At 51.4% G+C, this 24,933-nt stretch overlaps 1 protein-coding gene across 7 annotated transcripts in view; it reads left to right on the top strand.

Moving 5' to 3' along the window:
* The first annotated feature begins 12,791 nt into the window (after positions 1-12,791).
* PAK4 (p21 (RAC1) activated kinase 4) overlaps positions 12,792-24,933 on the top strand; it is a 47,665-nt gene continuing 35,523 nt past the window's right edge. For 4 of the 7 annotated variants that reach the window (XM_044932303.2, XM_044932304.2, XM_044932302.2 and 1 more), the window contains exon 1: positions 12,793-12,951. The gene's annotated coding sequence lies outside the window, so the exon portion shown is untranslated. Of the gene's footprint in view, positions 12,952-24,933 lie in introns of all 7 variants that reach the window. The other 3 variants (XM_044932309.2, XM_044932308.2, XM_006068673.4) reach the window with 1 other exon arrangement.

Below are 24,933 nucleotides of genomic sequence, written 5' to 3' on the forward strand. Positions count from 1 at the left end.
AGCTCTTAGCATTCTGCTATTCACTCATCGACTGATTGGTTACCCTGTTCACTGTCAGTTTGCCTCGCTGGGCTGGGGGCGATCTGTGAGGGTGAAGACCAAGGCCATCTTGTTCATTCATGGGTCCCTTACCTCCACCAATTCCTTCTAGATCCCTTCTCAGGCTGAGTCGGGGCCCTGCCCAGTCTGGACTGTCACTGTCTGGGGGTGGGTCTGTCTCCCCCACTGGACTGTCAACCCCATGAGGGCGATGCTCAGGGCTCACTCCAGCGCAGCCCAGCACTAGATAAATTCTTGAGGTTAATAAATACTTGTGCCTTAATGAAGGCTGCCACGTGTCAGGCTCCAGCCAGGCAATGCCAGGGACAGAGATGAAGCAGCCCAGTAAGATCCTTTGGGAGCCCGAGGGCCGGCAGGGAAATGTGGTTACACAATACGGATGACAAGCAGCAAGAGAACGCCGCAGAGGGAGGTATCAAGCCCATCGAGTGACCAGTGGGGCAGTCACTCATCGCACGCTGTGCCCAAAGACTGAGTTGATGTCCGTGTGGGTCTGGCACGTTCTGTTGGCCTGGCACTGACCACCAGGCAGAAACTGGGTTCGAATCTCCGTTCTGCCACGAGCTGTGGGGTGTGGAATTGCCAGCCCTCTCTGAACCTCTATTTCTTCACCTGTAACAAAAGGGTGATTGTACTTTGTGGGGTGTTCTTGGGATTAAATGAGGTTGAAAGCCTTGGTGTTGTCCCTGACTCCTCTTTTTCTCTCATCTCAGGTTTAATTAGGTAGTACATGCTATTGGCTTTTTTTTTCTGACCGATCAACATGTGGGATCTTAGTTCCCCAACCAGAGATTGAACCCACGCACCCCCAAGTTGGAAGCATGGCGTCTTCACCATTGAACCACCAGGGAAATCCCCTGGCTTTGACTTTTAAAATGTATCTAGAATTCGTTTTTTCCCTCCCACCTACAAGACTCCCTCGCTTGTCCTGTCACCTTGCCCCCCACCTCCCGCCTGGTCCCCCCCCCTTCCCCACCCCCACCATCCCCACTCCATAGTCTATTCCCTACATACATTCCTGTGGTCACTGGAGTTGGGGAGCCAGAGCTCTCCCCATAGCCCACCCCAAACAGCTTACTGCCTTCACCTCCCTGTGCTCATCTCCCACCACTCGCCCCTTGCCACTCTGCTCCAGCCCCATGCGTGTGTGCATGCTAAGTCCCTTCAGTCGTGTCTGACTCTGCAACACTATGGGCCATAGCCCGCCAGACTCTTCTGTCCATGGGATTCTCTGGCAAGAATACTAGAGTGGGTTGCCATGCCCTCCTCCAGGGGATGTTGCTGACCCAGGGATCAAACCCGTATCTCTTCTGTCTCCTGAAGTGGCAGGCGAGTTCTTTATCACTAGCGCCGCCTGGGACCCCGGCCTCAAATAGATCAGGTCACCCTCTCACATTTGCACCGCTTGTTCCTCTCCCTGGGAGCCTGCCCCCAGGGATCTGCATGGCTCCATCCCTGCCCTCCTTCAGGTCTCTTCTCTAATCTCACCCTTTTGGTCCCTCTTGGACCACCTTGTCAAAACCAGCAACCTCAGCCCCCTCCTCCCATCTGCTTTCTCTGCTTTCTTTTTTTTTTTTTTGGCCACACCATGCAACTTGTGAGATCTCAGTTCCCTGACTAGGAACTGAACCCAGGCCACAGCAGTGAAAACCTGGAATCCTAACCACTAGACCATCAGAGAAGTCTCCCTGCTTTATTTTCCTTCAGAGCACTTGGACACTGTGACCTACTTTATGGATAAATGTTTAATCATTTATTCTGTTTTTTAATACCTGTTTATCTATTTTTCTGTTCTGGGTCTTAGTTGTGGTATGTGTATCTAGTTCCCTGACCAGGAATCAAACCCAGGCCTCCTGTATTGGGAGAGCAGTCTTAGCCAGATCACCAAGTAAGTCCCTAACCATTTACTCTTTACCTCCTCCTTCAGAATGTGAGCTTCCAGGGTGCAGGGTTTTCTGCTGGTTCTGTTTACCCCTGTAGCCCCAGCATGTGATTCACAGTAGTTGCTCAACAAACATTGGTTGAAGGAAGGAAGGCAGGAAAAATACAGGTAAATTTCAATCACGGCGCCTGATGCTGAGGGAGCAGGTGAATGACAGAAATGATAGTGATTTCGGTGAATCAGATAAAGTTGCTCAGCCCTAGGGGCTGCCACGGCTGGGTGAGTAGGACGTAAGGCACGCACAGCTCATTGCAACACTGGTGACATGTGACCCACACAGGAAGTGACAGGTTGCAAGCCGGAGACCCTGAGGCTTCAAGCCTTGCAAAGCTTGAGCAAGGCTCAAGTTACACAGATGCCTGCCTGGCGGGTGGGGGCAGGGAGGGAGGTTGAATGGGAACGGGGCTGTGAGTGCTCCCAAAAAGGGCATCAAGGCCTGGAAAGCTCCTGGGATGTCTGGTTGTGGGGCGCGGGGGCACTATGGAGAGATTAGAAGGAGGAAGCTGCAGGTCTCTAGATTCAGTCATTGACCAATATTTTAATTAATAAAGTCCTGCATTGCTTAAATCAGCCAGACATGGTTTCTGTGGATTGCAAGAACCATGCGAGACTTCTCTGGTGGTCCAAGAGTAAGGACTCCACACTTCCAATGCAGAGGACAGGAGTTCAGTCCCTGGGCAGGGAAGTGCTGCATACCACATGGCATAGCCAAAAAAAACAAAAACAAGAACAAAATCAAAAAACAGCTATGCACCTACTATGATCGCATGCTGGAGACATGGTGGTGGCCCTTGTGAAGCCTGACTTCTACTGCGGGGAGGGGTGTAGAGAAGAAATCATGAAAATCAAAATGGCATCACAGGATAGTTCCAGATGGTGATCAGCACTGTGAAGAAAATACACTGAAATTAACGTGTGGGAATGGAAAGAGTGCTTTCGATGTGGTGTCCAGGGAAGGCCTCTCTGAAGAGGTGACATTTGAGCCAGTGGACAGGGAGTCGGTCAAAGTAAAGACCTGGAAGAGTGATCCAGGCAGAGGGACCAGCAGGTGCAAAGGCCCTGAGGCAGGACTGAACCTGTGTGTTTGAGAAACAGCCACGAGTTTTTAAATAATTAAATGTATTTATTTTTAATTGGAGGATAATTGTTCTACAATATCATGTTAGTTTCTGCCAAACATCAACATGAATCAGCCATAGGTCTCTTCCCATCACGATGAGTTTTGACAGATGTGTATTCCCATGAAACCACCATCAAAATCAAGAATCAGAACATTTCTGCACCCCAAAGCGTCCCCCATAACTGCAGTTAATGCTTCCCTGTCTCTCTCAGCTTCAGGCAGCAACTCATCTATTCTTTGTCACTATAGATTTGCTTTTCCTGGAATGCTCTGAGTGGAACTGTACACAGTTGGCTACAGTCCTGCATCCTTCAACTCAACCAACCACGGATGGAAATTATCCAGAAAAAAAATTCCAGAAAGTTCCAAAAAGCAAATCTCGAATTTGCTGGATCCTGGCAGCTATTTCCATAGCATTTACAACTATTTACATAGTATTTACACTGTATTAGTTACTACAAGTAATCCAGGGATGATTTAAAGTAAAACATACCAGGGGACTACCCTAGTGGTCCCGTGGTTAAGACTCCACTCTCCCAATGCAGGAGGCCCAGCTTCAAACCCTGGTTGGGGGACTAGATCCCATAGGCCACAACCAAGATGCAGTGCAGCCTAAATATAGTTTCCCAGATGGCTCAGTGGTAAAGAATCCCCCAGCAATGCAGGAGACACAGTTTCGATCCCTGGGTCAGGAAGATGCCCTGGAGGAGGAAATGGCAAGCCACTCCAGTATTCTTGCCTGGGAAATCCCATGGACAGAGGAGCCTGGTGGGTCTCAGTCCACAGGGTCATGCTGCTGCTGCTGCTAAGTCACTTCAGTCGTGTCCGACTCTGTGTGACCCCATAGATGGCAGCCCACCAGGCTCCGCTATCCCTGGGATTCTCCAGTCAAGAACACTGGAGTGGGTTACCATTTCTTTGTCCAATGCATGAAAGTGAAAAGTGAAAGTGAAGTCGCTCAGTTGTGTCCGACTCTTCGCGAGCTCATGGACTGCAGCCTACCAGGCTCCTCCATCCATGGGATTTTCCAGGCAAGAGGACTGGAGTGGGGTGCCATTGCCTTCTCCCCATAGGGTCATAAAGAGTTCTAAATAGAATTTTTAAAATAAGGTATACATACAGGAGAATGTATGTAGGTTATAATGCGAATACTACACTGTTTTATACAAGGGACTTGAACATCTGTGGGGATCCCCAGGGGTCCTGGAATCAATCCCCAACGGGTCTGGAGAGAGGACTGTAGTATCTTTTGAGGCTGGCTGTTTTCACCCAGACTAATACATTTGCAGTTCATCCAAGCTGTCCTCCTTATCACAAATTCCTTCCTTTTCGTTGCTGAACCACCCAGTACATCTAGGTTCTACGGAATGAATGTACTGCAGCGTATTTATCTGTTTACCAGTTGATGGATGTTTGGGATTGTTCCCAGTTCAGGGTGATGATGAAAACGGCTCTGAACATTCCTGCACAAGTCATTGTGTGAATACATGTTTTCACTTCTCTTGATAAACACCTAGAGTGGGGTCACGGGGACCTGTGTCTTTTGCAATCTTTCATGGCTGTCTAGGTGCAACCTGTGACATATTTTGAGTTCTACTCAGCATCTTATTTTATGTTTATTATTTAATTGTTCATGGGTTTATTCTCTATCTCTCAAGCATTTGTTCTTTGAAAAAGAAAAAAAATGGTTAGGAGCCTAGATCCTGCAGCCAGGCTGCCTGTGTGACTTTGGAGAAGTTACTTAACCTCTCTGTGCTTCACTTTGCACGCTTGTAGAAAGAAAATAGCAATAGTGCATAGGGCTGTTGTGGGGATTAAATGAAGTAGTATATGTGAAGGGCTTAGCACAGAGCCCCCAGTAGCTCAGAGGTTAAAGTGTCTGCCTGGAATGCAGGAGATCCGGATTCAATCCCTGGGTCGGGAAGATCCCCTGGAGAAGGAAATGGCAACCCACTCCAGTACTCTTGCCTGGAGAATCCCATGGAGGGAGAAGCCTGGTAGGCTGTAGTCCATGGGGTCGCAAAGAGTTGGAGCCTGGTAGGCTACAGTCCATGGGGTCCCAAAGAGTTGGACACGACTGAGTGACTTCACTTTCACTTTCTTTAGCACAGGGCCAGCTATACGGATAATTCTCCATACATGTTTTCAGTTATCATTATGCTTGGCACGCAGAAGGCAATGAATATATTTACTGAATAAATTTGAGCCGTCTTTAAGAGCATCAGCTTTGAAGTCAGACTTCCTGTCTAAAATTCCACCAAAGCTGCTTACAAGTGAGGGGACTTTGTTCCACTTCCTACCCTACCTCCATGTCTCAGTTTCCTAAGTCTGTTAACAGGGGCTAAGGATCCCATTCTACAGATATGTGGTGAGGTTTAGAGAAGATGATAAAGAGTCTACAGGGCATCTGGCATAGCAAGCAGTGAAAAAAAACTAGAAGCAACTTAAATGTGCAAGAATAGGGGAATTGTTCAGTACAGCATGATACATCAACAATTAACAAACAATAGTGAGGGACTTCCCTGGTGGTTTAATGGCTAAGAATCTGAGCTCCCAATGCAGGGGACCCAGGTTCAATCCTTTGCCAAGGAACTAGATCGCCCATGCCACAACTGAGAGTTCACAGGCTCTAACTATAGATTTTGTTGTTGCTAAGTCGCTTCAGTCGTGTCCGACTCTGTGTGACCCCATAGACAGCAGCCCACCAGGCTCCCCCGTCCCTGGGATTCTCCAGGCAAGAACACTGGAGTGGGTTGCCATTTCCTTCTCCAATGGATGGAAGTGAAAAGTGAAAGTGAAGTTGCTCAGTCGTGTCCGACCCTCAGTGACCCCATGGACTACAGCTCACCAGGCTCCTCCGCCCATGGGATTTTCCAGGCAAGAGTATTGGAGTGGGGTGCCATCGCCTTCTCCGGCATCCCACACGCAGGTGCAGTCAAATACATAAATAAAAATAAATATTGTTAAAATGGTGATTAAAAAATTCCTTTTTTAACCTCAGTGAAAGTTGTTCAGTCATGCCTGACTCTTTGTGACCCCATGGACTATACAGTCCATGGAATTTTCCAGGCCAGAATGCAGGAGTGGATAGCCATTCCCTTCTCCAGGGGATCTTCCCAACCCAGGGATTAAACCCAGGTCTCCCGCATTGAAGGCAGATTCTTTACCAGCTGAGCCACAAGGGAAGCCCAATAAGACTGGAGTGGGTAGCCTATCCCTTCTTCAGGGAATCTTCCCGAACCAAAAATTGAGCCGAGGTCTTCTGCATAGCAGGTGTATTCTTTACCAGCTGAGCTACCAGGGAAGCAGCATGGCTTTCAACCTCATGGCTTGTAGTATCTTAGTTCCCCAATCAGGTATTGAACCTGCACCCTTGTCAGTGAAAGCACGGAGTCCTAATGACTTCACGGCCAGGGAATTCCCCCCAGATTCTTTCTAAAATAACACTAGAGACGAATATCTTCACCTATACTCCTTTGTGTATATTATTTTCCTTTAATAATTCCTAGAAGTAAAATTGCTGTTTGTCATTGTGTAGTCACTAAGTTGTGTCTGACTCTTTTGTGACCCCGTGGACTGTAGCCTACCAGGCTCCTCTGTCCATGGGATTCTCCCGGCAAGAACACTGGAGTGGGTAGCCATTTCTTTCTCCAGGGGATCTTCCTGACCCAGGGACTGAACCTGTCTCCTGCATTGGCAGGCAGGTTCTTTACCACTTGTTAAGCCTCTGGATGAATATTGTCAAAATCTATCCAGGATTATAGTCCTACATGTGGGGTATGAGAGTGGTTGTTATCTTATATTCTCATCAGCATTGATCATAATATTAAATAAATATTTTTGTGAGAGACCAAAAAAGATCTTTTTAAGAGTCTGATATCCATTTTATTAATTTCTTGTTCACCAATTCTGTTTTTCCTTATTGTCTGTATTTTCAAATTTTTGTTCACATTCTTTGCTTACTTTTCTGTTGTATATTCACCTTTCTTATTGATTTGTAAATGCTCTTTACATATAAAGGGCAGAAAGCTTTGTTTGCCATCTATATATGGTCACTGATCTTTTTTTCTTTGATGTACTGAAATTTATCCCTTTTATGAGGCCAAATCTGCTTCACTCTTCTCATCTGTTTTGATCTATTGGAGGGTCACCTCCTCACTAACCCCTCCAGGAAGTCCTCTACTGGAAGTTCTTTGGGATCAGATTTCCCCTCTGAGGGCACTAAAGCAGGGGAACCTGATTGCCCATCCTGGGGGAGACCCTTGGAGTAGATCAGCCACTGGGCTTGTTCCAGGGTTCTGATTGCTAATAGGATCCCCAACTAAGTTGTAAGAGGGCTTCCCCACATATGGGTTCTAGAACCTGACAGTCTTCAGTGTGGGCAGGCCATTAAAGAGGCAAAGGCTAGATAACTGAACAACTGAATCAGTTTGCTGTAAACCTGAAACTCACACAACATAGTAAACCAACTACGCTGTGCTCTTCTGTTCTTAGTTGCTCAGTTGTGTCCAACTCTCTGCAACCCTGTGGACTGTAGCCCGCCAGACTCCTCTGTCCACGTGGATTCTCCAGGCAAGAATACTAGAGTGGGTTGCTGTGCCCTCCTCCAGGGGATCTTCCCAACCCAGGGATCGAACCCAGGTTTCCCGCATGCCAGGTGGATTCTTTACCATCTAACCACTAGGGAAGCCCAAACCAACTGTAGTCCATTACAAAATAAATTTTTTTTAAAAAGGCAAAGGTTGCACCTGGCCATCTTCCCATCACTGTGACCTGAATAAAGTGCCATCATCTCAGCTTCTAGACTCGGTTTGTTTGTGGTTTTTTTTTGCTTGCAGGACCTTAGTTCCTCAACCAGGGATTAGATCGAACTTGGGCCCTGTGCACTAGAAGCATAGAGTCCTAACCATTGAACCGCCAGGGAATTTCCAATATTTGGTATTTTAAACATGGAGACCCAGTAAGGCATAAAGATTTCAAAAGAGCAGAAGAACAAGAATGTTTAATGCTGGCGAGGATACTTTAAAGAGGGTATTCCCTCTGAGTGCTGGCGGAAGTGTGAATTGGTTGGAAAACTCAACCTTCAAAAAAACTAAGATCATGGCATCCAGTCCCATCACTTCATGAAAAATAGATGAGGAAACAATGGAAACAGTGACAGACTTTATTTCCTTGTGCTCCAAAATCACTGTGGACGGTGACTGCAGCCATAAATTAAAAGACGCTTGCTCCTTGGAAGAAAAGCTATGGCAAAGCTAGACAGTGTATTAAAAAGTAGAAATATCACTTTGCTGACAAAGATTCGCATAGTCAAAGCTATAATTTTTCCAGTAGTTATGTACAGATGTGAGAGTTAGACTGTAAAGAAGGCTGAACGCCAAAGAATTCAGTTCAGTTGCTCAGTCATGCGACCCCATGGACTGCAATGAGCCAGGCCTCCCTGTCTATCATCAACTCCTGGAGGTTGCTCAAACTCAGGTCCATTGAGTAGGTGATGCCATCCAACCATCTCATCCTCTGTCGTCCCCTTCTCCTCCTGCCTTCAATCTTTCCCAGCATCAGGGAAAGATTGTTTCAATAAGTCAGTTGGCCAAAGTATTGGAGTTTCAGCATCAGCATCAGTCCTTCCAATGAATATTCAGGACTGATCTCCTTCAGAATGGACTGGTTGGATCTCCTTGCAGTCCAAGGAACTCTCAAGAGTCTTCTCCAACACCACAGTTCAGAAGCATCAGTTCTTCGGTGCTCAGCTTTCTTTATAGTCTAACTCACATCCATACATGACTACTAGAAAAACCATAGCTTTGACTACATGGACTTTTTTTGGCAAAGTAATGTCTCTGCTTTTTAATATGCTGTCTGGATTGGTCATATCTTTTCTCCCAAGGAGCAAGTGTTTTTTTAATTTCATGGCTGCAATCACCATCTGCAGTGATTCTGGGGCTCCCAAAAATAAAGTCTCTCACTGTTTCCATTGTTTCCTTATCTATTTGCCATGAAGTGATGGGACCGGATGCCATGATCTGTTTTTTGAATATTGTTTTAAGCCAACTTTTTCACTCTCCTCTTTCACTTTCATCAAGAGGCCAAAGATTTGATGCTTTCCAATTGTGTGTTGGAGATGACTCTTGAGAATCTCTTGGATAGCAAGGAGATCAAACCAGTCAGTCCTAAAGGAAATCAGTCCTGAATATTCATTGGAAGGACTGATGTTGAAGCTGAAGCTCCAGTACTTTGGCCACCTGATGTGAAGAACCAACTCATTGAAAAAGACCCTGATGCTGGGAAAGATTGAAGGCAGGAGGAGAAGGGGACGACAGAGGATGAGATGGTTGGATGGCATTACCGACTCAATGGACATGAAGCTGAGCAAACTCTGGGAGGTGGCGAAGGACAGGGAAGCCTGGCACGCTGTAGTCCATGGGGTCGCAAAGAATCGGACATGGCTGAGGGACTGAACTGAACCAAACTACAGCACAACTTGCAATGTGTGTCCCCGGCCATACGGAGGCAGCAGAGGGCAGTTAGCGAGAACCTTGCCTGGGAGTTAAAGCTGGAGATGAGCCCGGTGTGTGATTTTGAGCAAATGAAGTTACTTCTCTAAGCCTCAGTTTCCTCCTCTGCAAAGCAGGGATAATCACAGTCCCTGCTGTTTAAATTACACAGCTTAGTACCGTGCTTGGTGCATAGAAATGTCTGAGGCATGGGAACTGCTGCTATTATTATATCTTAAAGATGTACATTTCCTTTGACCCAGCAGTTGCATTTGTGCTGATCTATTCAAAGGAAATAGAGATGTGCACAAATATTCAGCTACTTGAACTTGTGGGGGTTATTTATAATAGCAAAATATTTATCACAGTTTAAATATTCAATGAGTGGTTCAAACGAATTAGAGTTCATTGACATAATGGCATCTTATGCAGCCATTAAAACAAAAGTTCTTGAAGAATATTTAATGACATGGAAAGATACTAGTGGTATTTATAATCTTGTTTTAAAAAGATACAAAATTATTTATAAATGTGTTTCTGATTCTGTTTTATTTTTTATCTTTTTTTTTTTTTTCTTCTGATTCTGTTTTAAAAGGTAGGTGAATGTACAGGGCTTCCCAGGTGGTTCAGTGGTAAAGAATCCACCTGCCAATGTAGGAGATGCAGGAGACAAGGGTTTGATCCCTGAGTCTGGAAGATCCCCTGGAGAAGGAAATGGCAACCCATTCACTCCAGTATTCTTACCTAGAGAATCCCATGGACAAAGGAGCCTGGCAGGCTACAGTCCACAGGGTCGCAAAGAGTTGGACGTGACTGAGCACGCACACTGAAAGTACAGAGAAAAAAAAGAAATTATGCATCACTCATTCACTGTTTTTGCAGATATTAATTAAATGCCTACTCTGTAAGACACTGTGCTGGGGCAAGGGATATGCACTAAACATTTAAGAGTACTTCTGCAAAGGTGGATTTACAACTTATCCAACCATCCATTCAGCCAATGGGCATGCACAGTGAACAAAACAAAACTCCATGCTCTCATGGAGAGACATGCCAGCAAGGCAGATGACCAAAAAACGATAACTACGATTAGCTAATTCTGTGTATTAGATAGTATGTTAAAGGGTGATCTGAGCAACAGAAAATAAAACCAGACAAGGTAAAGAGTTTAGTAGCATGAGAGGGGTGTTTGTTGCATTAGTCAGGGTGGGCTGGAACAGTTCTCCTGTTAAGGTGACATTTGAGTAAACCTTGAAGGAGAGAAGGGAGGAAGAAGCCATGAGGGTACCTGTGTTAAGTGTTAATGTGTTAGTCGCTCAGTCCTGTCCAACTCTTTACAACCCCATAAAGTGTAGCCTGCCAGGCTCCTTGCTGCTGCTAAGTCGCTTCAGTCGTGTCCGACTCTGCGACCCCATAGACAGCAGCCCATCAGGCTCCTCTGTCCCTGGGATTCTCCAGGCAAGAACACTGGAGTGGGTTGCCATTTCCTTCTCCAATGCATGAAAGTGAAAAGTGAAAGTGAAGTCGTTCAGTCATGCCCGACTCCTAGCGACCCCATGGACTGGTGCCCACCAGGCTCCTTAGTCCATGGAATTGTCCAGGAAAGAATACTAGAGTGGGTTGCCATTTCCTCCTCCAGGGGATCTTCCTGACGCAGGGATCGAACCCAGGTCTCCTTCATTGCAGGCAGATTCTTTACTGTCTCAGCCACCAGGCGATCCCAAATGAATATGGGATCTTCCCAAACCAGGGATCAAACCTATGTCTCTCATGTCTTCTGCGTTGGCAGGAAGGTTCTTTACCATCTATGCCACCTGGGAAGCCCCATATGCACTGAGTGCTTACTAATTCCAGGTACCAGCAAGCACTTTGCATGCATTATCATATTGATTTCCCCCATTTTGAAATGAGGGTACCTGGGGGAAGTCTATTCCAGAAAAAAGGAATAATCAATGTAATGACCTTGAAGTGGGAGAGCACTTGAGTTTTTCGTGGGGAGGGGGAAGAGCAAACCCATTGACTGGGCTTCCCTGGTGGCTCAGACGACAAAGAAACTGCCTGCACAGCCCGAGACCTGGGTTCGATCGCTGGTTTGGGAAGATCCCCTGGAGAAGGGACTGGCAACCCACTCCATTATTCCTGCCTGGAGAATTCCATCGACAGAGAAGCCTGGCAGGCTACATTCTATGGAGTCGCAGAATCGGACACGACTGAGAGACTAACACACACATACACAAACTCACTGGCTAGAACCCAATGAGTGGAAATCACAGAGAAAGATGTCCGAGTTTAGTTTATGGGGTTTTTTACCCTTTTTTTTTTGTTGTTGTTGTTTTTTACAAATGCCTGCTAAAAACAAACATAAAACTTACCAAAAAGATTAAGATCAAACAGTGTCTTGGTTCAGGGTGAAGTTCTTGGGCTCAGACAGACAGACGTCGTTCAAAACTCATTATTTACTTTCTGTGGTCCCCAAGCAGCTAGTTTGCCTCCTCTGAACCTCCTGCTGCTGCTGCTGCTAAGTCGCTTCAGTCGTGTCCGACTCTGTGCGACCCCACAGATGGCAGCCCACCAGGCTCCCCCGTCCCTGGGATTCTCCAGGCAAGAACACTAAAGTGGGTTGCCATTTCCTTCTCCAATGCATGAAAGTGAAAAGTGAAAGTGAAGTCACTCAGTTGTGTCCGACTCTTAGTGACCCCATGGACTGCAGCCCACCAGGCTCCTCCGTCCATGGTATTTTCCAGGCAAGAGTACTGGAGTGGGGTGCCATTGCCTTCTCCGCCATTTATCTGCAAATGGGCATTAATATACAACACGGTTGTACTGAGCATTCAGCAAGAAATTTCACTTGGCGGGGTGTCTGACACATAGTAGTACACGCTTCAGAGCCGTTTCTGGCCATTATTACCCACTACTGGCTTCCACTCCCTAATTCCTTTGGGTGGAAGGTGGGATGCATTTACGAGAGAATAGTCATTTTCCCCTTTAAGAATCCAAGTGGGCTGGGAGCCAGCCTTTCCAAATTTTCCAATCCCGGCTTGGCATTTTCCGCCCGAAGGTCTCCGATTGGACAACACGCACCAATCAGAGACTGGAGAAGACGCTGCCAGGCGTCCAGCTCCGCCCCTGAGCCGGCCCTGCCCCCTGTCGGGTCAGCCCCGTTGCTATGGGGACTGGTGGGCGGCGAGGGGGGAAAGCCCCGGATGTTCGTTGGGGATTCAACATGGCGGCGGCAGTGGCCGTGGCGGCGGCGGCGCCAGAGAGCTGAGGGCAGCAGGAGGGCGCCGAGTTCCGGGCCGAGCGGCCAGGCCGCAAACGACTGCGGTGCCGAGCCGGTAGGATAAGCTGTCTGGCCAGGGGGTTGGTGTGCGCTGGGCAATGCGGTGGGAGAGCGTTTACGCGAGTAGGGGGCGGGGCCGCTGGGGTCAAAGTTCACTCGTGGTGGGAAGAGTCGCGTCCAGGGGGTCGCGGGTCAACGCTGAGTGGGAGGGAGTTGTAGAGGAGGTCAGAGGTCAAACTAATGAAGGGGGCGTGGCGAGGGGGCGCAAAATTCAAAGTTTGAAGCGGGAGCTCCGTTGGAGGGGCACGGGGTGAATGTCAAAAAGGGGGGTCAAAATTAATAATTTGATGGGAGGATGTGCCCATGAGGGTCAGAGGTCACAGCCATGGGGGTGGCGGATTGGAGATTTAAGGCAGCAGCCAGTAAAGCAAATGAATGAGATTTGGCTTGGGGGGCATCTTTATGGGATCAAGGGTGGAACGTGACCAAATTGTAGAAAGATCACAGATGATGGTCCCAAGGGTCAAAAGTTAAAACCCAAATGGGACATATTGCAGGAGGGCAGGGATAGGACACTCAAGAAAGAGGTCAAAGGTGCTTTCTGATGGGGGAGAAGGAACCTCCCCTCCCCCAGATAATGAAAAGAATAACAAACACTCATAAAGCACTTATTGTGTGTCAGGCCCTGTTCTGAACGCTTACCGTGTATTTAGTCCTGACCACAACCTTATGGGCTTGGTGCCATTATTAAGGGGCTTAGTGTTTTGCCCAGGGCCGCCTAATGAGTTAGTTTTGCAGCTGAGATTTGAACTCTGGAGGCCTGGGCTCAGAGTTCTATGCCCTACTGACTCTCACATACTCATTATGTTGGTTAATCCTTAATGAGTGCTGAGGCTGTACTCAGAACCCTGTGTGCCTAGTCTTACTATACCACAATCTGGATAGACCCACTTCACAGCCAGGAGAAGTGAGGCACAGAGAGGTCCTGCGAAGTAATGGAGGAAGATTCCCTGCTGGATCTGAATAATTCCAGAGCTCCGGCCTCCGGTTGCCACACTGTAAACTGCTGGAGGTCTGTTCCTGGAAGCAGGGAGCTGGGCAAGGCTGGGCCACTCCTTGGGCAGGAATAGATTGTCTCTGGCCTCTGTGGAAGGGTGTGATCTGGGAGGAGAGTTTCCCCTGGGCCTATGGGATGCGGTGTTTGTGGGTGGCCCAGAGTCCAAGTGAGTCTGGCAGGCTTCTGGCTAGGGAGGGTGTCCTTGGGTGGTACTCTGTACAAAGTTGGGTGTTCTCTGTACTTAAAACCGCAACCTCTCATCATGGCCCTCAGTCGCTTCCACCTCTTGTTGGGCTGCTTTCCCCACCCCTCAGGGAGGTCCAGCTACGCTAGCCTGCTTGCTGTTCTTCGGCCCTGCAGGCTCATGCCTGTCTCCGGGTCTTTGACCTTCCTGTTCCCTCTGCCTGGAATCCCGTCTCTGCTCTGTACCCTCTCACTCACCAGTCGCTCACAGCTTGACCGGGACCACCCTGTCCCCAGACACTCTTTATCTCACTGTTGTTCTCTGCCAGCCCTTCACTCTGTCCTTAATTTACTTATCAGAGCACAGTTGAGCTGCCTCCTTGCTAGAAGGTGGGCCCATCACAGGCAGGAATTTTCCCATGTTCTTTCCCTGAATCCCCCCAGGGTTGGTGGCGATTGAATGTTGGGCATGGTGCTGGGTCTGCAACAGTGGACAGGACAGCGGGGAGCCCCTGGCCCCCAGGGGCCCTCAGTGTCCCTTGGTGGGAGCAGACTGTGACCAGACCCCTAGCCAGTGAGACATGGCTACATCTCGCCCAGGGTGATGTGGCCTGCGAAAACATGCTCGGGGATGAGGAAAATGCCCTCACCCAGGGCCCCAGACTCGGAAAGTCCCCTGGGCAATCTCTGAAGGATGGGTAGGAGGAATGGGAAAGGGTGTGCCAAGCAGAAGGAAAGGCGTAAGTGGAGGTCAGGGGTGCAGAACTGGGGGCTTGTGGGCAGCATGGAGCCTGAGTGAGACCCCTAGGGTTCTCGGCTTGGAGTGGGGCGGGCAGTGGAGCAGAGGCGGGTGAGTGGCTGCCCCGTGTGTGTAGAGCTCTGAGGCAGTACTGGGGAGTGGTTCAGAGAGGGGACGCTGGGACAAGGATGCCTGGCTCACACCCAGCTCCGTCACTCACAGGCTGTGTGATCGTGGGCAAGTCGCTTAACTTTTCTGGGCCTCAGTTTCTCCCTGTGCAAAATGGGCATAATGATAGTGGCTACCTCAGACCTGCTGTGAGGATGTGGAACACAAAGAGCTTGGCCCAAGGCCTGGCGCGTGGTAGGGGTTGTGTCAGCCCTAGTCTTCAGGCTACTGCTGCCTGGGGAGGGCCTCAGAGGTGGCAGTCAGGCCGTCTCCACCTGCCTCCTGGCTTGCTCTGGCAGGGTCACCAGGTGGGCACGTGGCCAGGGAGCCCTACCAGTCCTCACAGTGGTGGCTCACTCAGCATCTCAGGGCTCCGCACAGATAAAGGGGGGGCTTTGGTGCTGGATAGGGATTTGGCGCCGGACACCGACATTCAGGTTCCCTCCCCGTCACTTACCAGCCATGGGACATTGGGCAAGTCATGTCTTATTTGCCAGTTTTGTTCTTATGATACATTTTAGACTAGTGGAAAGAGTAGAGCTTCAATATAGCAAAACACCCACGCTTCCAGCGTCCAGCCTGGGACCGTGGATACAGTTACAGGCCCCTGTTCTCTGCCCCGCCTTCCCGATGGTAGCCACGGGGCTGGATTTGGCCTCCAGCCTACCATCGCAGATTTTCCTTCTGTTACTACCCTCGGAGGGATTCGCAAACGACAGAGTAATAGCTCTCAACCCTGGCTCCACGCTGCAGTCACTTGGAGAGCTTTCCAGAACGCTGCTGCCCCAGGCCCCTGCCCCCTCGCAGACTCTGGCCTGGGTGCCCTTGTCTGGGGCGGGGCTAGCCTCAGCACGTGGTTGCAATGGCCGGCCAGGGTGGTCCGCTGTTTCACAGGTCGTTATCAGTGGCGCCACGGGAAACAGCCCACTGCTGCTTCTCTGCGTCAGTGCGGCTGTTTCTCTGTGTGGACGAGTGTGGATCTAGAGCAGGCTGCTCATTTCCGCCTTGTGTGTTTCTTTTTGTGATGGTGCGGCACCAGAGTTACCCGTTCATCTTTTGGTGGCCGTTCAGGTGGTTCCCATCGGGACTGTAACAGACAGTGCTGCCACGAACACTCTAGAGCCTGTTTCCCTGTGTACTGCAGCCGGAGTCTCTTGGGCATATGCCACGCAGTGGACATGCTGGACCTTCCCAAATTACTCTGTTCAGCATTTGTACCAGCGTGTTTCCCAGCAGTGCCTGAGGGTTCCCTCGGCTCCGTGCAGCTTCGGCTTCGGGCAAGCTTGCAGTCCTTGCTGAAACAGTTTCCTCAGCTGTGAGGTGGTGGATTTTATACCACCTGCACCCCTTCCCTGGTCTGGTTGCAAACGGGTACGGTTCATGTGATGAGCTTAGCTGGGGTCTGACACCTTGTTGAATCCCCACACCCAGAGGAGAAGGCAGGCTGGGAAAGGCTCTGCCTTTCCAGGGTATCCAGGACAGTGGCTGAAACTTTGACCCACCTCTCCTAGGGGATCGTCTCCAGGGCTGGCCTTTGAAAGGGAAACATACTGACTTAAACCTCCTCAGGAAGGAGGCAAAGAGAAAGGAAGTGCCACTCAGAAGGGGACGAGCAGAACCTGGTTACACTGCGTGTGTGTGTGTGTTACAGTGCTCATCGGTCCTCGTGGTGACCAACACAGTCAAAGCCCTGTCCTCGGGGCTCACAGGACCGTGAAGGAAACAGACCTGGCCCCAGACAGTGACAGCCCAGAGTGGTCAGGCTGGGTAGGGATGCTCAAGCAGAGTGGTCAGGGCTGGGACAAGGTAGAGACTAAAGGAACCCGGAGGTGGCTCTTCACTCCACCTGGGGAGCCAGCGAGGGCTTTCTGGAGAAGGGAGATACCTGACTGACGAGAGGGAGCCAGGCCCAGGAACAGCTGGGAAAAACAGAGCAGGTAGTGGGTACAGAAAGTGTGAAGGCCCCGAGGTCCAAAGGAGCTTGGGGTGTTCGGGTCCCACCAAAGAAGCCAGTGTGGCAGTCAGCAGCGAGACCAAGGACATGGGAAGGTCTGGCAGATAGGATACAGCAGGGGTCGATGGGCTGAGACAAGGAATGTGGATTTCTTTCTGTGTGTGATGAGAATCATCGCAGGGCTGTAAGCAGCATCTGCTTTCCCTTTTATAAAGATCGCTCAGGCTGCCATGTGGGGAACAGATCAGGGAAGGCGGGGGAGGGAGAGGGATAGTCCATGCCGGGGAGGGTGGGTAGCATGAGGCTGGTGGAGATGGAGAAGGGTCCTGAGTGCTGGCCAAGATTTCGAGTCCTTTACTTGTATGAACCCATTTGATCTTCACAGCAGCCTACAGGCAGGTGCCGCTGTGTGGGGGTGTATTCGCTCAGTCGTGCCCGCCTCCTCGCAGTCCCATGGACTGTAGCTGGCCAGGTTCCTCTGTCCGTGGAATTCCCCAGGCAAGAATACTGGAGCGGGTTGCCATTTCCTCCTCCAGGGGATCTTCCCGACCCAGGGATCAAACCCATGTCTCTTCATCTCCTGCATTGGCAGGCAGGTTCTTTACCACTATCGCCACCTGGGAAGCCCATAGGTACGGTTATTAACGCCATTTAGAGATGAGAGAATGCGACCCAGAGAGGTGTGTGACCTGCCTGGGGACACATAGCAGGCAGGTGGCAGAGGCAGGACTTGAACCCCAGGCCTCCGGGCTCCAGAGTCACTGCTTGTTTTCACAGTGGCCCTCCAGTGATTTGGAAGCAGGCTACTTCCTGTTCTTAACCCAGATTCCTGTTTGGACAGAAACTCTTTGGGGGGCAGCCTGGGTAGTTTCTGAGCCCTGGGCCCGCGCCTCCCTCAGGACCTCCCACAGCTCCTTGCACTTCTGGTCCACTGCGTCACCCCTCCTTGTCCTGCTGGCTCCTAGTGAGCCACACTTCCTGGCCAGACGCCGGTCAGGGTGTCCCCAGCAGCTGTTTCTCCCATCACCCCAGCCAGGCGGCCACAGATGCTGCCAGCAGGAAGCGGTCTCCTTCCCAGTCACGGCCAGGGAAATGGGACCCTTCCCGGCCCAGCCACCCATCCGGGGCTGGGGCTTATTGTCTCACAGCTGCCCTGGCCCACAGGAAGGTTGAGGGGGAGGCAAGGAGGGTCAGAAGGGGAGCTTTCCCAGGTCCCAGGAGAGCCAGCTACGGCAGATGGAGCAGAAGCCACCACTCACCGCTGCCGGTGTCACAGGGCCCTCTGGTCCCACCCTGCCCTTCCCCGGGGTGCCAGGTCTCTGCTGCCATCCTCGGAGCAGTGGCAGCTTCCCTGCCAGGGCCACGCGTTCCCCACACCCCGAAGCCCGACCCCTAGTGGGGATCCCGGGGCTGGAGGGGGAGGCCGGGCCGCCCTGGGCTTCTCCTTCCTCGCATGGTGCTCCTGCTGTTGCTTCAGTTGTGCCCGACTCTTTGAGATCGCATGGACTGTAGCCCGCCAGGCTCTTCTGTCCATGAGATTCTCCAGGCAAGAATACTGGCGTGGGATGCCATCTCCTTCTCCAGGAGAATCTTCCCGACCCAGGGATGGAACCCGCATCTCTTGCATCGCCTGCATCGCAAGCAGGTTCTTTACAGCTAAGCCACCGGGGATGCCCTCCTCAGCTGTTAAATGAGCTATTGGGAGGGTTGGAGGAGACTGATGTCGACGTGTTTGCATGTTGCCAGGCACACAGTAAGCTCATCGGATGTGCCCCGCTCTGGGCTGCAGCCTCCTCTTCACCTGCTCCCAGCCCCTCAGGACACTGCGCCAGCCCCCAGCTCCCAAGTGCTAAGAGCCAGATGTGTGCTTTATAAGCATCTCTCAGCAGCTCGGCCCGGAGCCTTGAGGAAGGGGTGTTATTAACCTCATTTCTCTTTTCCTGCATTTTAATTTTAAGAAGGCCCATTTTTGCCCCAGCGGCATGTATGATCTGTTCGCAGTTGAGAAGCCACGCAGAGCACAGAGAGTGCGCAGCTGTAGGTCTCCTTGCCACCCAAGTGGTCGGCCCCTTCCCAGAGACAGCCTTGTTCCGGTTTCTCTTCTTTCCTGGACATTTGTTCCTGCGTGTGTTCTCTCCCACTTTTGTTTTGCTCACATGGAGCTGACTTTTCACATTTGTATTCTGTCCTGCTCCTTGCACTTTTCACTCTTAAGTTCTGTGTCAGGAGGTCAGGGGCTCCCTTGCACTTTCTACTGAAGTTCTGTGTCAGGAGGTCAGGGGCTCCCTTGCGCTTTCTACGACTGGGGCAGGTTCCATGGTGTGATGTCTTCCTGCACACACCTGTGAGCTGTGCACACCTCTGGAGGTGCTTGGGGTCCGAGACGTGTGCCCGGAAGCCCTGCAGTAGTGTTCCGGTCTGCCAAGAGCCCGTGCCTGTTCGCATTCCCACCCCCTATGTCCAGGGGCGCCAGGGTCTGTCTCCTCCCATGCTCACCCTGCGGACGGGTGTCATCAGATGCTTTGACCTCGGCCAGGCAGACAGGTGCCGAGTGGTCCTTACTGTGGTTCTGATTTTAACATGAGCAAAGGGGAGCATCTTTGTTGAAAGCCATTTGGAATTCCTTTCCTGTCTATGTGTGATATTTTGCTTTCCCTAAAAAGAAGAAACTGAGGCAGAGGCTAGACACCCTGCAGTGTGTGAGAGAGGCAGATGTGGGACTCGAACCCAGGCAGGCCTGCCCTCTCCAACCCGGAGCTCTTAACCTGTCTGATGTAGTCGAGATTGAGGGCACGGAGTCTGGAACCTCCCAGACAAGTCACTTCACCTCTCTGTGCCTCCGTGTCCTCATCTGTAAAATGGGGATGATAACGGCACCTCCTGTATGGGGTTGTTCTGAGGCTATAGATGCCTACTCCTCAGGCGGAATGCATAGTCAATGTTCAAGACCGTCAGCTGCTAGCATTAGTCCTCATAGGATTTCTCTTTGTTATTGGTATTAGCAGGTACATTCTGCGTGTTTTGAGTAAATGAATTTATCCCAACCTCCTAGCAACCCCAAGATGTAGATATTTAGGGTTTGTTGTTGTTGTTGTTGTTGCTGTTTGTTTGGGCTGCGCTGAGTGGCATATGGAATCTTAAGTTCCCTGATTGGGACCCGAGCTTGCGCCCCTGCAGTGGAAGCCTGGAGCCTTAACCACTGGACCACCAGGGAAGTCCTAGGTGCACATGCTCTCGAGTGAAGGGAGTGAAAGTACTCAGTCGTGTCTGACTCTTTTTGACATGGACTATACAGTCTATGGAATTCTCCAGGCCAGAATACTGGAGTGAGTGCCTTTCCCTTCTTCAGGGGATCTTCCCAAGCCAGGGATCCAACCCAGGTCTCCCTCATTGCAGGCAGATTCTCTACCCGCTGAGCCACAAGAGAAGCCCAAGAATACTGGAGTGGGTCGCCTATCCCTTCTCCAATGGATCTTACCAACCCAGGTTGCAGACAGATTCTTTACCAGCTAAGCTATCAGGAAAACCCCGTACTTGTTCTTCTCTCCCTTTTAAGAGGAGGAAATTGAGATCCCAGGAGACCAGCCTGGTGTCACAGAATCAGCAGGGCTGGGGTTTGGCCCGGGGGCTCCTAACCACTGGGGGGCACTCCCTGAGCCACCCTCCTCACTGAGCCAAGGGATTAGGAGGCTGTCCCTCTCACCCCGTCTGCCCCGCGCCCACTCAGGGCTGGCTGCAGCGGAGCTCGGAGGGCACACCTTGGCAGGTGGGGCACTAGGCAGGGGCCCCACGGAGAGAGCCTCCCTCCCCCGCCCTCTGCTCCCCTCCGCCAGCCCCAGCCCGGCCCTGGAAACTCCTGATAAAGCGGCATTGTGTGGCAGTTTCGGGCTGGCTTCCCCCAGCGGGTTTCAGCCACTCCCACCCTACGGGAAGCGGCCTGGGCCGCCTCCCCTCCCCCGCCCCTCCTCAATCAATGCTGGGAATGGGGAGGAAGTAGGACAGCGAGAGAGGGCCGGGCTCCCGCCGTCCCCCAGGTGAGGACTCCCCCCATCAAGCCCTAAGCGCACGTGCTCTCTCTTTCTGGTGCTTTCTTTTTCCCTAGGGACCCCTCCTCTGCTGCCTCCAGCGCCTCCACAGCCCCCTTCTCCCTCCTCCCAGTCTTCAGCAGAAGCCTGGCCCCAGGTCGCTGTGTGTGTCTGTGTGTATGTGTGTTTTAGGTATATTGATAATTCCACCTCTTTTTCAACCTTTAATAATTGTGAAGCTTAACTCACCTACAGAAAAGTGCATCAGTGCACATATCAGTCTAACAGGTAATTATAAGGTGAGCAGCATTTCCCCACACCTAGGTGGAGACTGAGAACACCCCACCCCAGGGCCTCCGTGTTGACCACAACCCCAGTAGCGGCCATCTCCCTGACTGGGGGTCACCGGCTCCCTGCAGCCTGGCGGTTTTACCAGGTGTGCATCCCGAGTCCTAGCCTCCACCTTGGCTGCTCGGGCCCTTCGCATGAATGCCCTCCTCCAGCATGCCCCCGTCTGGTCTCCCTCATCCTTGGTCTGTGAGGCGCATCCCTGTGGTCGTGGGTGTGAGTGGTCTGTTTGCCGTGCAGTGTTCTAACCGACTGACTTCTCCACTCCCACTGCCTGGGTGTGAACGTGCTCTTTGAACATGTCTGCCAGGATGTCTGCGCCCACACTTCCCCAGGGATCACGTCCAGGGTCCAGTGCTCGGGTGGGGGGGGGTGTCTCTTCACCTTTAGCAGACCCCACCACGCAGCTGTCCAGAGCGGGGGTAACCGCACCCGCGCCTGCCGGCAGCTGCACAGCCTCCCTCCCCAACACGAGGCCTGTCAGACTCTGTAATTGACCTTGGAACATTTTATATTCTCATCTCCTGCAGAAGCTTATCGCCAAGATGAGTCCTCTTGTCCTTTTCTCCTCCCCGGGGTTCCTGTCCATGCTGGCTCTTACCCATCCCACCTCTTATGCTCGCCTCTGGGCTCTTGAGACCCGCAGTGAACACAACAGGCTCCCTCACTGGGCTCGGTCTGGCAGGGGACTCTATATGGAGCAAGAGTGACACAGAGACATGGAAAATAGACCAGACTCCGGGCCCCATCTTCTCCCAGCGGCCCTGCCTCGTTCACGGGCGCCCCATCCGCCCTCCTGGTTGGGCTGGGAATCTGATGTCATCCTGACTCCTCTTGGCCTCTTCCTCCACATCCAGGATGTCCAGAAAGCCTGCTGTTCTACCTTCAGATTAGAACCCGGGGCCACCCACTCTTTGTTGTCACCCCCTAGTTCCAGCCACCCTCAACTCCAGCCTCGACCGTGGGGACAGCCCCCCCGCCCCCCCAACTGCCCCACAGTCGGTCCACGCCCAGCTGGAGGGAGCCCGGGTCAGATCCCGTCCCTGTCCTGCGGGGGACCCCTTCCCTGGCTTCATCTCTTTTGAGGAACAGCCTTCAAGGTCCCAGAAGATTCTGGCCCAGCTTCCCTGCTCGCCTTCACTCATCTGCTGCTTCCCTGTCGCTGGAACATTCCGGGCCGAGTCCTGCCTCAGGCTCTTTGTTCAGCGCCCCCTCCTAGGTCTACAGTAGCGATGTCACTCTCTCCCCACCTTCGCCTGCTTGGCTTCCCTGGTCCGCTCACCGTCACTACTGTTCCAGTGTGACCCGGTGTGTTGGTTGGTGTCCGCCTCACCCACCCACCCCCACAACTTAGCTTCATGGCGGGGGTACGGGGCGGGGCCAGGTAGGCGGCTTACTATGTGCCTTGCTGTATCCTCAGGGCTTGACTTTCACTAGTCAAGCCCTGGTGAGCTGAATGAATGAATGAGAGGTTGTAGTAAGTGGAGTATATCTTTGCCAGGGTGTATGTTGGGCCAGTGGGGAGGAGGGGTAGTTCCCCTCAGGTGAGGATTACAGAGCAGGCTTTCCTGAGGAGGAATTGCCACTTGAAGGGTGAACTCGGGGAGGTAGAGGGTCGTGGGTTCAAGGCTGAGGGAGCTGCCTGTACAGATGTCCTAGGCAGTAGAGTGCAGGGCACCTTTGAGGAACTGAAAGGAGACTGGCATTTGGTTCTGTGTACTCTGGAATTGAATCTTGACAGCCACTTGGGCCTCTCCGTGTCCCAGTTTCTTCCTCTCTAGAACCAAGGCCCCTCTGGGTGTCCCAGGACGTATCTGAGGTTCTGCTCCTAACACACTTGTCCTTGGGCCTGGCAGAGAAATAGGAATGTGATTGGTTTATTATCTTTTTTCCAACAAATACTCAGGAGTGCCTGGCCCTTTGTGGCCTCCGGGGACACTGTGCTGGTAAACAAACCCAGTTGCTACCCAGTTGGAACCTGTCTCTTGGACTCTCAGCCTTCTGGCCACACCCCTGACACATCACAGCTCCAGCTCCGAGGCAGGAGAAGGCCTCAAATGACCTTGAGCCTGGGGAGTCCTTATTCCTGAGGCGGATTAATAGAGAGAACTAATTGAGGGCTTGCACGTGCCAGGCCCAATGCCTGTACAGAACTCCCACGCTGCTTCTGCTCAGTCCTTCCCGGAAGGATTCGACCCATTTCAGAGATGAGGGAGGCGAGGGCAGCGCCAGTGGTGAGTGCTGGGCCCATCCTGCCCGCTGGTGCCCAGCTGGCGTGGTGGTGTCTCCTCCTGGGGCCAGAGCAGCCTTGCTCGCTCTGTGAACATCTGGAGTGCACATCGGGAGCGCCCCCTGTGAAGGGCCCATTCCAGCCGCTTGCCTCTTTCTCCTCCAGGCTGTCTGCATTTTCATTTTGAATTTCTGTGAGTTAAGTCTTAAGAGTCTGGACCAGAACCTGTGTTTCTAAGATGGTCCTCCTTACATTCTCTCATTTGATGCCCTGTCTTTCCAGTTTCTTTAAATTGTGTCTTTTGATGAAGCTTTTAATTTTACTGTAGCCAGATTTATCATCTACTTCCTTTATAGTTTTATAGTTCTACTTTTCACATTTAGTCGCTCTTTGTTCTGGAATATGTGTGTGTGTGTGCGCGCACGCATGTGTGTGGTGTGAGGTAGTCACCCAGCTTCACATTTTCCACGTGGATCCCCAGTCATCCGTATACCATTATGACAACAGCCCGTAGTTTCTCCTCTGCACCTGGGCCATAAAGTCGTCTCTGTAAGTGGGCCTGTTTCTGGGTGCTCTCATTCTTTCTTGTGCTCAAGTTTGCCTATTCCTGCATCAGTATCCCGCTATCCTAATTCATATCATTGTCTTTTTTCTTAATATTTTCATTTAAATGGCCATGCCGGGTCTTAGTTGTGGCGCAAGAGATCTTCAGTCTCTGTGGCGGCAGGCAGGATCTTCAGTTGCAGCATGTGGGATCCAGGTCCCTGACCAGGGATCGAACCTGGGTTCCCTGCATTGGGAGATCGGAGTCCTAGCTACTGGACCACCAGGGAAGTCCCAGTAGTTGATAATAAGTCTTGATGGCGTGGAGAGCAAGCCCTCCCACGCACGCGTCCTTCTTCCCAAGTGTCTCTGCCAGTTGACTTTTTGTAATGCCACTTAGATATGAGACAAGCCTCGTGCCCCACAAGCAGACATGACGTTAAGTCTCCCAGTCCATGAACGTGGTCTGTCTCTCGATTTATTTAGGTCTCCTCTGATGTCTTTCAGCAGAGGGTCACACTTCTCCAGCCGGGCCTTGCCCACCTCTTGCTGGGTTTATTCCGGGCACTTGGTGATGTGGCAGAGGGGAGCCCGTGGCCACCTCTCCCGCGTGGCGCCTTGCTCCCTGGCCTCAGCCTGGCTGGGTGAGGCCCTCAGAACAGAGGCAGGAGCCTGGCTTCCCCATGCTCTGCTTCCTCCCAGGCACCGCCCCTGGGCCCTGGCAGAGGGCGGGCAGGTTGCCCGGAGAGGAGGTTGTAATTTTCCTGAATGATTTCAAGGGCTAATTAAA

Source organism: Bubalus bubalis, chromosome 18, assembly GCF_019923935.1.
Source record: "Bubalus bubalis isolate 160015118507 breed Murrah chromosome 18, NDDB_SH_1, whole genome shotgun sequence".
Taxonomy (NCBI): Eukaryota; Metazoa; Chordata; class Mammalia; order Artiodactyla; family Bovidae; genus Bubalus; species Bubalus bubalis.